The sequence below is a fragment of the Fukomys damarensis genome, unplaced genomic scaffold (genome assembly GCF_012274545.1).
Source record: "Fukomys damarensis isolate Sample0158 unplaced genomic scaffold, DMR_v1.0_HiC HiC_scaffold_28, whole genome shotgun sequence".
Classification (NCBI taxonomy): Eukaryota; Metazoa; Chordata; class Mammalia; order Rodentia; family Bathyergidae; genus Fukomys; species Fukomys damarensis.
Window position 1 is genome coordinate 19970771 of NW_022900940.1, and position 14877 is coordinate 19985647.

At 35.6% G+C, this 14877-nt stretch overlaps 1 pseudogene; it reads left to right on the forward strand.

Moving 5' to 3' along the window:
* Positions 1-5354: 5354 nt before the first annotated feature.
* LOC104865937 overlaps positions 5355-14877 on the forward strand; it is a 41487-nt pseudogene continuing 31964 nt past the window's right edge.

Sequence of the window (14877 nt, forward strand, 5' to 3'; positions counted from 1 at the left end):
CATTTTTTCTTTTTCCTCATTTCCTTTCCCTATGCCCTCTCACTTCCGCTTTAGCCATTTTCTTCCTATTTCACACTCCCAATTATACCATTTGAACCTTATTTGCACTTTTTGGTTTTCAGGTACTTTTTATTAGCAATGAAAAAGCTAGGACAATTTCTTTGTCTATACTTGCTTTGATGTGATGTTGCAACATGGAGCACTGTTTATTTTTCTTAACAAATACAAGTAAAAGATATCACATAAATAACAATGATGAGTGTCAAAAGTGCTCAACGGCTTTCCACTTGCCTGAACTGTTCTTATTGGTTTAAAATGTTCCGATTCATGCTTAAATCAGAAATGGTGGAGATTTCGAGCACATAGACGATTTCTTACTTTGGATAAACAACACTGTCAATTCAGTCAACCTGGACAAGTGAAATCAGCCTTACTAATGGTTTGTTACCTTGGAACTGACTTTGTTTTCTGACTCCAAGAGGAATTGCGCCAGAAGATAACACTATAGAACATTTCTATGGAGCAGCACCCCAGGATCCAAAAGAGGAGCTGGAATGCCTATTCTACTATTGAGCTTGTTCCATTGCCTGGTATGAGAAATTACCTTTTCCAAAGCATAATTGGCTTTTGAGATGAAATGGTCTTGTTTTCTCTCTGGAGAGAAGAAACTACTACATTGTAAGCCTATCTCGGCATCAGATTACTATGTTCCTAGATCATAAAGGAAAAATCTATTAGAAAGTAGTGCTCTAGCATTAGGCTATAACAAAATAACTCTAATTAGGGTTGTGAAAATATCTTATGATATTTCAGGAGAAAAGTACTTGGTCTACTAGTAGCTTCCCAAGGGGTCAAACCCAATGCTTTCATTTAGACTCTGAAACTAAAATTGCTTGCTTTAGTATTGATGGAAAAACAAAAATATGTGATGTAGTATAAACATCCTTGTTCTGGGAGTAAAAACAACCTGAATCCAGTAGAAACTCTGACATTAAATAAACCACATGTTTATAGGAGAGAAAGTTTCAACTTTGAACTTATATGGATCTGAGTTGAATCTCGATTTTCTAAGTGATTAATTCCATAAATTTGAGTAAGTCTCAGAAATGTGCTACAATTCAGTTTCCACATTTGTAAATGAATAATAATTTGAACCTCATAAAGTCATTATTAAGGATTAAGTGGTAAAATTTAAAATATGTAACTTGATTAAAAATGACTACTCCATTAATTCTCATTTTTTGTATTTGATGATAATCTTCACAATTTCTATGTCTCTTTTTCAAATGCTACTTTTGATTGTGTTGATTTTATCCAGTGCAAATCCTCTCATTTCAAACCTTTTTCTTCCCTAATTTATCCATCTAGCCTAAATCAAAAGGAATAAAAGCAAAGATATAGGCAAGCAGTGTGCAATTCACTATTCTTACATTCATTAATTATTTTCTTTGAGAATTGAGCCAATTAACTTTGTATTAGTGCCACTAATATCAACAGAAATGAATTGAGGCTTCTTTGCTCAAGGTACATTGCTCTTGTGAGACTTTAAATATTATGTTTTAATCTTCCTATGATCTGTTGACCTACATCATTTCAGCTACCCCTCCTGGGAGCTTTTTATCATATTCATTCCCCTCACCTCTACTTAGCTTAGTGGAGAATATAGGCAATCATAGATGTTCACTAAACAACTGCCATTTTAATTCTGAAGTTGGCAGGAAATTTAGTTATATTTTTATGTGATATCAATTATTTTTCATAATATCCCTTTTACTTTTCTCATTGCTGAGACAAAATACCTGACACTCAACATTAAAGTAAGGAAGGTTTATTTAGCTCACAGTCTGTAGAGATTTCAGTCCATAACCAGCTGCCTTCCAGGAAGGGTGGCATGGCAAATAAGCACTGCAGAGGAGGAAGAGTTCGTGGTGGGCAGAAGGTAGCAAAGCAACAAGGGACAGGACAGGCCTCTTTCTGTCCTTTATATTGTATCCAAGTTACAGGGATTAGGATGCTGCCAAACCAATCAGTGGGCTGATTTAATAATCCCACAGCCTTAATCCCAGCACCACACACTCTAGATTCAGCCACCTTTGAGAAAGCCCCACCTATGACTGCATGAGGCTTTTGTGGACATCAAGACTCAAACCCTAGCAGGCACCAAGTAGAAAGTATTGTTTTTACACTAAAAAGGGTAACTATTTTTAGCTTGTAGAGGGAACAAGATGATATATGCTGCAGTTGTCAAATGTCTTTTAAAATGTATGTAGCACACTGGAACTCATAAATATTTAAGAGGACTAAATAATTATCTGAAGCTGCCTGAGTCCACTTTTTAAAATTATCATTTCCACAGGGAGCCAGAGAGCATTTGTTCTTTGTCAACTGTCCAGACAGGATTATCATATTTGAAAATTTGTCCTTCCTGTTTGTTACTGTTTTTGTCATTTTTGACTCACTAAACAGCCCTCCTTCCCTCATCTCCCTGCTGGTTTCAATGCCACAAATTTGGCAAGTATGCCAAAACAGCTCCATCACAGACTTTTCCAGAAAGAGGGTCTGGCTGTCCTGGGAACTTGCTAGAAAAGGGTCATAAGCAGGGATAGATATGGAAGATGCATTACCTTTTCCTGAACTATGAGGGACTCTTCTAGGATAAAAAGTGGGATAATGGCTAGGCCATTTGGGATAATCTGAGAATGTATGTACAGGACAAAAGATTTTCCCAGATGGAAAATAATAGCCATGTGGGGAAATAGAGCAGATAAATTTACAATTCTGTCTCAGCCAATAAGTAATTGTGCAGCTTAAATGTGCTTAATACAAAGTAAAGCCCATAATAGTTATCTTGCAGGTTTATTGTGAGAATTAAAGCTAATATTGTTAGAATTATTTAAAATGCAGAGCACAGAACCTGACACCTATTAGAAGCTCAATAACTGGTAGCGATTATGATTTTTATCTTATTATTATTCACCTTTTTAAGTAACATAGCTTGTAAAATTATTTTTTAAAACTTTTAAATATATTATACAGTCATCACATCCTTTGCAAAGTGAGTATTTGTAAGTGTTTCAACTCTTTGATTATTCAATGTCGACTTTATTAACAGTAATAAAAATGTATGTCTAGGACACGGATGACCTTCAGGTTTATAGAAATATGTGTAGTTGATTAATCTTCCACTAACTACTGTCAGACTACAATGCATAGTACTTTGTTTTATATCTACTTTTCCTGTCTTCTCTACTTCCATGTTCTTTCTCAGGGCAGACACATGCTTTGCATGTAGCAGACTCTCCTTTTAAATTTCTACCTCCAAATAGAAGTACATTTACAAACCAGATCTCTAGTGTTGGAAAAAATGCAACTTTTCTGAGTTTATGCTCCTACGAATATAGAAGACAATATATCATGAAAAGTTCTACCAATAAAAACACCCGGAAAATTGGATGAAAATAATAAACATTATTTTACTGACTAGTAGGGCTCTAAAGAATGTAAGGCAAATATTAAGGGATCGAAAGTGAAGAAGAGTGAAATCAGTCAGAAGTAGGCACTGAGGTTTTGGCTGTTTTGCAAGTGATTGAGAGAATTTTAGCAATCATGCAAGTGTTGGATAAAAAGAATTGGGCCAAGAACCTCATAAACCTGTATGCCAAAAGCACTTCATCTCCCTCTCTTCAGCCCCTTCCCACTTGAGAAAGATCTCTCCCTCCATGGGAAGAGGAGGAAGTGGGATGAAAAAAATGAGTTAAAATGTATTATGTACATGTACCACCTCCACCCAAGGAATGTAAACATTACGTACTGAACATATGTACTACTGACTAAAAATGAATTAAAACATGCTTCATTTTCAGTAATAAGATAGACTGGATGTTTTAACAGCACTTCAGAGATAAAAATACCTATTTTGCTGTGAATTCTGAATAAGGGAGATATTTTATCTGAAAATATATAAACAGAATGCTCTGCTCACTGGCTTTAACTTTGAAATTTCTAATGTTCGTACAGTCCAGAATACCTCAATCTGATAAAAACAGAAAAAAAGGTGTCCCAAGTTACAGTATCTCAGGAAGATTTATGCAGAGGCAGTTGTCTTAGCCTAAATTCTTTAGAAAGCTGAGACTGAGCCAAAGAAAAAGAAATCAGAAACTACTATTTTACTATGGTGAAAAGAAGACAAAGGGAATTAATTAGGGGAAGGAAGGAGAGCTGTTGAAATAAGGGCATGTTGTTGGGCAGCATGACTGCTTATTGACTCCACACACTCCTCTACACAAATAATAACACATCTCAGTAGTCTTTCCAAAAGAAGAAAGGGGCAGCTCTATTAGCCTCTTCTTTCACTTCCTGAAGTTTTACCCATTAAGCATAAACTCCGCTGCTCCTGCAGTGTGTGTTGAGCCAGGTATGTCATGTTCTCAACTCTGAACTCAAAGAAGAATCCCCTGGCAAGAAATATGGGGTGTGAAGGTGAGGCTGGGTTGATTTGAGGCATTCCTACATAAAGTCAGCAGTAGTCATGACAAAGCTGATGATCACAGTGGCAATTAGAACAAAAGGCAGTTCAGTTGAGAGGCTCTGAAGTGAAATGTAAGTGGTGTCTTACATCCAAGGCCGCACATGTTACCCACAAATAAAATTCCACTGACAATCTAACTGCAAAAAATATATATATTTTGCAGCACAAAAAAGTGAACCACTGTGAGCAAAGCAAAAAAATAAAAAAAAAAAAAAAAAAAAAAAAAAAAAAACATAAAACTACAGGACAAAGAGTCAAATATGTGGTATAAGAAGCATGTTTGAAAATCACCATAGGCAGTAAGAGAAGTAACAAACCTAACAGCAGATTTGAAAATAATTTATGTACACACAAACCACTCTAGCTTAATGCACTCTGTCCTACCCCATGGGCTGTGCTTAGTGATTTGCTTCAGCAGAATTCAGGTCGGTAAGGAACAGAAAAGTAGCCTTCTGGTCAGTGGATGAAGGTTCATTAATTATAAATTATTCAGTGGGATGCACCCTTGCACATGATGTAATTGGCACTATACTTCTGGGATCTTCGTCCTTCTGATGGCTTACATCTAGATGTTCCCTAATACCTCGTGGGCTCACGGGTGGGGCTTTTCAAAGGCAACTGGAACACTGATGGGTGATACTCTTCCCTGGATTAGTCCACCGATGAGTTTATAGCTGGGTGTGATCCTGGAAGATGAATCCTAGCTGGAAGAGGTGGATGCGGCCTGAAAGGATGCATATCTCTCCTCCTCCTCCTTTAATCCTTCCCTGTTTCCTGCCTGCCAGGCCATGCATGAGCTCCTTCTGCTGTGCCATGACCGTCTACCATGGTGCTCGCCTTGGAGCCACTGGACTATGGACTGAAACCTCTACAAACTGTGAGTCAAATTGAACCCTTCCTCCTGGATATTGTGGGAATCGGGTATCCTGTCTCAGCAGTGAGAAAAGTAAGTAGGACACTCCCCTAAACCAATCATCCCAGGCTAACCTTGAGAGAACACAGCAGTCAAAATGGACATTTTAAATAGTACACAAAGAATACTTTTCAGAATTGCCACAATGAAAAAAATGAAGATAATGGCTACATATGTAATATGTTCTGAATGAGATCCTGTACGGCAGGAAGACATTGGATAAAAAAAGCTGTGAAACTCTCATAAACTGTGAAATTTATTTGAGAGTAATATGCTAATGTTGACATCCTGGGTTGTGAAAAATATACCATGAACTGGAAGATGACTAAATTAGGGAAAACAAAGCGAAGAGTGATGTAAAGGCACACTCTGAAGCAACCCTGACAATTTTTGTAAATATAGAACAATCTACTCTAAAATAACTTCATTTTAAAAATTACTAACATATTGATTGGTAAAATTGGTACAAACTCAAAGTCTAAAATTATCATCATTGTCATCATCATCAAAATCATCATGATGATCATCACCATCATCACCATCACCACCATCACCATTATTTGCCATCTTTCTTGAAAGCATCCAGACAGGAAATGGAGAATAATGGAGGGCAGTTTGGCCATAGGTGGGGCCCATCCAAGAGAATGCCAGAGGTGACTGGGAGCCCATAAGCGTCAGAGCTCCTATGATAAGGGACTCTGAAGGGGCAAGCAGCCGAGGAAGTTAAGAGATTCACTAGATATATCACTAATGACCAGATAAATCAATATTTTGAGAATAATGGAAGCCAGGATTCTTTTGTCAGATAAGTACAAATATGGAAATGTGGAAAGCTAGAATAAACACTCTGGGTAATATATTATATACATATGCAAATACACAAAAGAAGTAATATATCAACACACACACACGCGCGCGCACACACACACACACATACACACACACTGGGAAATAAAGGAACTAGGGCTTCCTGGAGAAATGGCTAATTTGGGGATTGGAGCAGGAAAAAAGTAAAAGATGAATTTGGAATATCTTGTACCTGAAGTTAGGCACAAAGTATGATGGCAGTATTTCAAAACAGGAAGAGACAGCTCAAGGATTACTGGCTATATCTGAGGGAACGTGGGTATTTAAATGATTTATGAGAGTAATGGATTATACAGCCTATTGTATAAAGTAGATTATACTTTATATGTGCAGATTAATAGGGGAAAAAGAAAGATCTTTCTTAGAGTAGACTTTCAGACAATAAATGCAGAAGAAATTATGGAGTTATAAAATCAACACTTGGTATCCATGATAGTTATAATAAATTAAGGCAAGAACCATCAAGAGTGGATGATATTAAAATAAGGAAGAAATTTTTTACAGTTTTAAGTACCTCCTCACTAATCATGTACTAATTGCAACAGGGAGAGAAGTAGCTGTAAAATACAGAAATCCAGCAGAGACCACTTTAAACAAATGATCAAGTTACCACCAGTAATGCGCCAACAGTGGCGTGCACCACAGGGAAGAAGGCAAGGAGAACATGGCATAAGCTCTATAATACTCTGTCTAAAAAGTGCATAGCCTGGTACAATTATGAGTACACAGATACTAGAGGAATCCAAGTTGAGAAAGACTCAACAAAATACTTCCCTTAACTGTCAAAATGACCCAAGTTAAACACCGAGGATTTGCTCTACACTGAAGGAGAAGAGGGATACATGCAGACTGGTACAAAGTGCAATCTTTATTTGGATATCTTTGTTAAAAAGGAGGTTATTGTGACTTTTACTCCCAGCCATGATGGAGTAATGAGCTAAAATCTAACTACAGTATTAAAGAAACAGAGAACTGAACAAAGTGTAGTCTTTGTCCAATGGCCTTTCAGCACTGTGATCTCCAAAAATCTTTCTCAGTGCCGATCCCTTCTCTCTTTAAAAAGCACTTTCAAATCAATAAGAAATTTAAATTAAAATATCAATCACAAACTAGTTAGACAATCTAATACAAATTTTATAAATTGAAAAGGAACTTCGCACAAAGCAGAATATAAAAAATGCATAGCCAGCATAGCAGTGCATACCTGTACTCCCAGATATTCAAGAGGCTGAGGCAGGAGGATCACTAGTTTGAAGCCAGCTTGATACACTTGTCTAAACCTGTCTCAAAACAAAAAGAATGAAAAGAACTAGGGAAATAATTCAGAGAAAAAGCTCTGAGTTGAATTCCCAGCATTTCAAAATAAAAAAAAGGAAAATAGTTATATGAAATTGTATCATCAGTAAAATGGAAAACAAAATATTACTTCACATTCACCAAAATATCTAAAAGCAGAAATTTTGATAATTTAAATTCAGTAAGAATGTGGGACAGCAGATACTTTTCAATAATAACAGTTAGCTTTAAACATTTTAGAAAACATTGGTATAATCACAATTTGAATATAATATATAACAAGAAAATATATACATAGAAGCATGTGTGTGAGTGTGTGTGTATATATGTGTGTGTGTGTGTGTGTGTATATATGTACAAGAATATGTATAGTACAACTAATCATAACAGCAACAAACTAATAATCACATGTGTATTTATCCTTTCCATGTGATAAATGTAATGGAATATTATGCAATAATTAACATGTTAAACTACAACTAAGCATTAAAGATGAACTAATACACAAATATTATTTTAAACCAAATGATATGAATAAGAGACTGGCTTCTTTGTTTCTCATTGAGTTCATTGGTACATTTAAGGCATACAGCACAGTTACATTCATTATTGGTATCTTGTACCTTTACATGACAGGTCTTAGTTCTCTATTTTTACCCTTATCCTTGAGACTGGTTTCTTGATCATTTCATTTACATAAGTTAATAATAGAAAAACTAGGGACTGGGGTGTGGCGCAGAGGTGAGCACTTGGCTAGCATGTGCAAGGCACTGGATCCAAAACCCTAGCATTAGAAAAAAGAAAGACAAACAAGAGAGAAAAGAGGGAGGAAGGGAGGAGAGAGACCCCAGAAAGAGAAGGTAGGAAGGAAAGAGAGAAAGAGAGGGAGGGAGGGAGGGATGAGTAAAGGAAGGAAAAACAAGTATGCAATTCCAGACACCATTAACTTGTACAGTTTGGATAAGAGGAAGAGACGAATGTTTTCTAAAGTGGTAAGAATGCCTCTGGGATCTCACTATTATATTCCCTAAAATACTGCATGTCTACTCAATAATAATTTATTAAATTCTGTATGTGTATTCTCTATTTTTATATTAATAAAGTAAAATGTTTTAAAGGATGTTTGATGCAACTTGAAAAATGAAATATTTACATAATCTGAAGAGAGCCAGAGTATTATCTGATGCAATTTAGAACAGAAATAACAGAACCGATGTAAACATCCTTCAATATGTTACCAACCAATCAATTTATGGTACATAGCTAATATGTAACATTAGCCAGTCCTTTGATATTGTGATAATGAGATAAAGCACTTAATGGGAAAATGCAAAAAATAATAAAATATTTATAATGTGATTCTTCATCTGCTCCACAAAGTGTTTAAAATCACAACTCCTTTACAAATTACTTTTGGATAAATAAAGGTAACTTCTTTTGCTAGCTCAGGTAGCCCTTTTTTGAAATTACACGGCTATCTGAAATAGATATTCCTTGTCTTCTGTAAGTTGTTTATATGAGTCATGACCTTTCTATCTGGAAAAGTTTCCTTTCTTTACTTAACTTGGGAAAATTGTCTGTGTTGGCACAGTAAGACAAATACCTTGTTCTTTAGCATTCTTGTGATACAAGATACTGTAAGACCTCTTTATACTCACTTGAACTTATAATACTGAACCAAACAAAACCTAATGGAAGGTTTTGATTTTGTTGTAATATTGTAGAAATAAAACTTTGGTCACAGAATAATTTTTTCATATTTTATGGTCAAGTCTTATTCTACTTTCAGTGCAATTCACATAGCATTAAAATGAAAAGGAAAGTTCCAGAAAACAAAATACAGTTATTTTTTTCTGAGACAGGGTTTTAGTATGTAGTTCTGGCTAGCCTTGAATTCAATATATAAGCCAAGTTGGTCTCAAACTCATGGTGATCCTCCTGCCTCAGCCTCCTAGTTGCTGGGACTACAGGCAAGTGCCTCCATCCCCAGCCACAGATTCTGGCTGAAGACAGTGAAAAGCACTTCTTGGTATTAGACAAAGGAAGATAGAGGAAGAAAGAAAGTCTGGAGTCTTTATCCCATTGGTTGCCTGTAGCAGACATCCCTGCCCCGTACTAGAGGACTATGAGTGGCACCTGCTTCTTACTTTCCATAATTTGGCTATATTGTTTTGTATCAGAAGTCAAACCAAAGCGCTATGTGACTCAAATGTGCAGGTCAAATGGTAGACTCGGTAAGTACAGCCTAAGTGAGACTCTTCCGATGAAGATTAATATAATTTTAGTAATATACTGTAGGTCATTTTTAGGAGAATGTAGAAGAGAAAGGGGAAAAGAAAGAGGAAAGAAGAAAAGGAGAGGAGGAGAAAAAGGGAGAGGAGAGAAGAAAAGAGAGTACATATTGTGTATATAAATAACATGTGACTTGTACGTTTCTAGAATTAAGTTCATGCTTTGGGTCATTCCATAGAGGAGGAAGGCAGAATTCATGAATGAGTAACTGAAGGCATCACATATGTATTTGAACATCTATATGCTCAAATAATCAGAATCAGAATTAACTGAGAAACAAAGAAAGAAAAGATGGATTAATGTGAAGTAGGAGCAAAATCTGCCTTTTAGTTTTCTTTTCCCACTGTGGTCTACCTCATAGAAAGAAATAATGGATCTTAAAATATATTTACTTATTTTATTTCTGTGCAAGTATAAAATCAGGGAATTACTTTTTTCTTGTTTAAATTTTCTACTTTTATTATGTGTATCCATCAGTTTTAGTTTGGGCCATTTGTTCCCCTTCTCTCCAGGGTTTGGTGGTTAAAGTAAGCCTAGAATTCACAAGAGAATTTTTCCCAAGTACCTCCATCCGTCCACACTTCTCAGATGCCGCAGATATGGGGAGTTGTAGTTGTAGATATGCCACACTAACATTTTTTCTTGGCCTGTCAAATTGAATGTTACTCTAATGTCTCCTAGCTCCAAGCTTCCCAAAAGAGAATGGATCAAATTGCCTGCGAGGCTGCAGCTCCCAGGGGGCTACAGACTGCCAATCACTCAGCAAAGAGAGACCTAGACTATTCTTTTGGGTAGGTTGCTTAGCTCTGTCTTGGTCTGAAAGAGCAGGACCAGAAATCCATATGCTTACCTGTTCCCTGAGGAATTTTATCATGCTCTTTTTCCCCCATTATTCAAAAATGTTTTAAGCATTATGTAAATAACTTTTTTAAGCTTTCAAAGTATAGCAGGTGGATCATAGAAAGTCAAGGAAAATATTTACATAAAAGATAAATGTAAGTGATAAACCTAACCCCAAATGTATTCCCGATTTAGACATTAATATATTTATTCTCATTCTATCATTGCCTCAGCTATTTTTATATATATTTAAAAGCTTCTACTATTTATCTAATAAAAATAAGGAGAATAATTAAAGAGCTCAGCCTTCTTTCTCATTCACTTTCATTTGTGGTATGTATTTATGCATATGTATTTATGACTTTTTCTTGACTTCATCCTTGTAAGGATTTTTATCTTTCATTACCACTGTTCCCATTTAGTTCTTTTATAGATGATCCAAATTTTACTCATCCTTATTAATTTGAAGGTCTTTCTCAAAACATTTACAAAAGACTCCATAATTTGAAAACAGGTTCACCCCACTTCTGAACTCTCTTCCATTACTTCCCCATTGGATCTAAATTCTGGTAGATCTCAATTTAAGGTCATGTCAGGTCTTCAGGAAATCTTCCTGTTGGTCTCCATAGCCTTTATGCTGGTACATAACACTACCTCCCTGTAGTGCTCACACACTTCTTGACTACTAAGTCTCATAATTCAAATGATGCTGTCACTTGATTGACCAAATTGAAAGTGTGAAAGGCATCACTGACTTCTTCCTAGCCTTCATCCTCAATATACAATCTCTTATCTGCTAAATTCCTAATTATTCTGAATAAGTCTCCTATCTCTCTTCAGTATCACCCTGCACCATGTACTTCCTAAACTACAACAAATGTCCCCTAATTGGAGTCTGCCCTCTACCCAGATTTTCTCTTTGAAATCTCTGGAAATCTTCGAAAACACAGGTCAATCCATGTTCACTGCCTCTTGAGCACTATCATTTAGAAATCCTCCAGTTTATTCTTTATCAGGCTTGCTTTAAACCTGCATCCTCCGAGTTCCTGAGAAGCATGGTAGAGCAATAATTCTCCAAGTGTGGTCCAAAGACCAGCAGCATCAGCATCACCTAGCAATTAAGATGAGATATAAATTTTCAGACTCCAGCCAAATACCTCTGATACTAAGACCTCAAGATTTGTGTTTTTTCAAAAAAGAACTTGCTAGTGATTCTGATACATGTGAAGATTAGGACTAAAAGGATACTCTATTCAATTATATCTTATTTTGGCTCTTAGGTTAGTATAATTTTATATCTCTGAGGAAATTATTAGGGCTCTCACTTTCTCAAATGAGGCTTGAGACACATATAAATATGACATGGCCAAGATAGTCTACTGATTAATGGAGATGCTGCACCCAGCAGTTGCATCAGTGACAAGTGGTACTTTTGTTATTCAATCCTAATCTTCTTACAATACAGTTTTCTGTATGCAGTCAGGAGGAATTCTGAATCCATGGCAAATCTTGGCAGAAAGACTTTAGGTCATGTAGCTCTCTGATAAAACAATTCCCTTCTGAAGACTTCTGACTAGAGAAAGGAAGCTTCAATCAATGTAAGAAAATTATCAAAAATGACCATTACTTTATTTTTTTTGTATAGAGTTCGATTTTATCTTCTTTACTTATTAAACATCTCCTTTAGTTTCCTGTCAACCACTGATTTGTTGACTATAAACTATAAGTAGGACAAGAATTATGTCTTCTATGTGTTAGTAAAACTATTAGTACTGTCACCATTTTGTTCTTAATATAGTGATATTTCTATTTTTGCTAAGAGAAACACAAAATTGTAGGGAGTTATAGAGTTTTCTTTGGAAGTATGCAAGGCACTTCAATGTATTGCCATTAAGCATGAACGTTATTTGCACAACATTTAAGGGAAATTTTAAGAGTAACAATTCAAGGTTAACCTCATAAACTCATTTCTTAGAAGTTTTCCAAGAAAAATATACATGTGTACTCAAAGGTTGTGCTGTATGGATGTTTTAATAATAGCAACAAATAAACACATAACTGTCAAATGAAGACACTATAGAAGGTTTACTTATATATTTTGAAATGAAAATCTGCAGTACATGCACTATTTCATGAAAATATAAAATTTTCACACACTTAAAATATGTCATTTTAGTTAAGATAGCCACCAAAATAATTATGTTCATAATGTATATCATATATAGCATACCAGATGATCTCTGCTCTCTGTAGTATTCCCACCCTAATTCTTCTCTCATGTGTTGTGTTGATCTATTAAGGTTTAATTTTGTACAGTAAAATGTTCAATGTTAAGTGTAAGACTAAGTAACATCTTACAAATTCATATAGCTATGTAACTACCATCAAAATACAGGACATTTTCATCCTTCCAGAATGTTTCTTTTTTTTCTCTCTCACTGAGTTTATTGGTACATTTTAGGTATACAGTACAGTTACATTCATCATTGGGATCCTGTACCTCTACATGACAGGTCTTGGTTCTCATTTTTTCCCCTTGTCCCTGCCCTCCCTTCACCCCTTCCTCCCCTCCCCATTTACAAACACTTTATTTCCATTTATTCATTTTCTCCTATTTTTTCTTTTCCCTTACTACCTTTCCCCTACCCTTCCCACTTTCCCTACATCTTTAGCCCTTTTCTTCCTATTTCACGTTGTTAATAAACTATAACAGTACATAAGATCCTAATCAGAATGTTTCTTTATACCCATTTCTAGTGAATTATTTTCATACCCGCAAGTAAATCACCTTTTTACTTCTCTCCCCATAGATTCATTTTACCTACATTTTGATTTTCATACAGATAAACCCATACAACATATAGTTTTGTGTGTACAGCTAGCTTCTTTATTCAACAGAATGCATTTGAAAGTCATCAGTGTCAATTTAAGTCAGTAAGATGTTCCTTATTATCACTGATTAGTATCCCATTAGGGAAATAAACTACTCCTTATCTAATCATTATCCTGTTGGTGGACATTTAAAGTTGTTTCCAGTTTTTTGTTGGAGTTTCATTAATTTTTGCATAAAAGCCATCCCACTTTCTACTTCCTACCAATCTGTTACATACTTATACCTTTCAAGACTTCCCCCACACCCAGATAGTCCTTGGCCACAGGGAACCCCACTGCTACCTTTCTCCTTATACCCCCCGTACTGTAAATTAACTTTAAAGTAACTTAGGGAAGCATGTGCCTGGAGCATCAAAATCCATTATTTTTATTGATAATGCTTTCCTAGGATAGAGCTCTCTAATCTTGATGGAAAAACAGACTAAAGCAGACATAATGTCTTACATTTCCTGGAATGTGTAATAGCATTGTGCCATGTGCAACATTTGTTAAACCTATAAAATGTGACTTCATGTATCCTCCATAACAACTCAATGGTGTAATGATGTTTACACGCTTGATCAATGACAGCATCATTTATTAGTTCACTACAAGCCAGATGCTCATTCTTGAACACTGTCGCCAGGTTCACTTCCAACCAGCTAATTAAGCTGCTGGGCTATTTAGGGCCTGGCTGCCAAATATGTAAAATGAGAGTGTTAGTTCTTATTGATAAGAGATTTAGTGAAAGCATACTGCCTTACACGGTGTTAGCAACCCATAAAATATGCAATAAATATTACTCATTATTCTCTCATTGAATTTTCAGTACATTTATTAGATTTTGTTTAATTCTGCAGGTTTGGAAGCATTTCCGTTTTCACTTTTTAATCTCCATTTGTACTATTAGCACATAACCGCCAGTTATTACTTTGCTTGTTTTCCATCTTTCCTCATTAATGTGCAAACTCCTTGAGGACAGGGCTTTTGTGTCTTTTTTTAAGCATTGTATTCTCATCTCTAGAAGAATGTCTGGATTTTAGATTTTCAATATATATATATATGTATATATATATATATATTCATTGAATATATCAATGAAGTAATATAGTTTTTATATAGTCAGGGTGAGACTAAGGCTTAAAACTATAAAATGACTTAGCAAGTCTCATAGCTGAGACTGACCCTTATTCTCTCATTGCCTCAGGGAGTCTCCGCACTGCCTTAATTTGGCCAGTAGTAGAGGTTGCACTGATCAACAAAGCAGGCA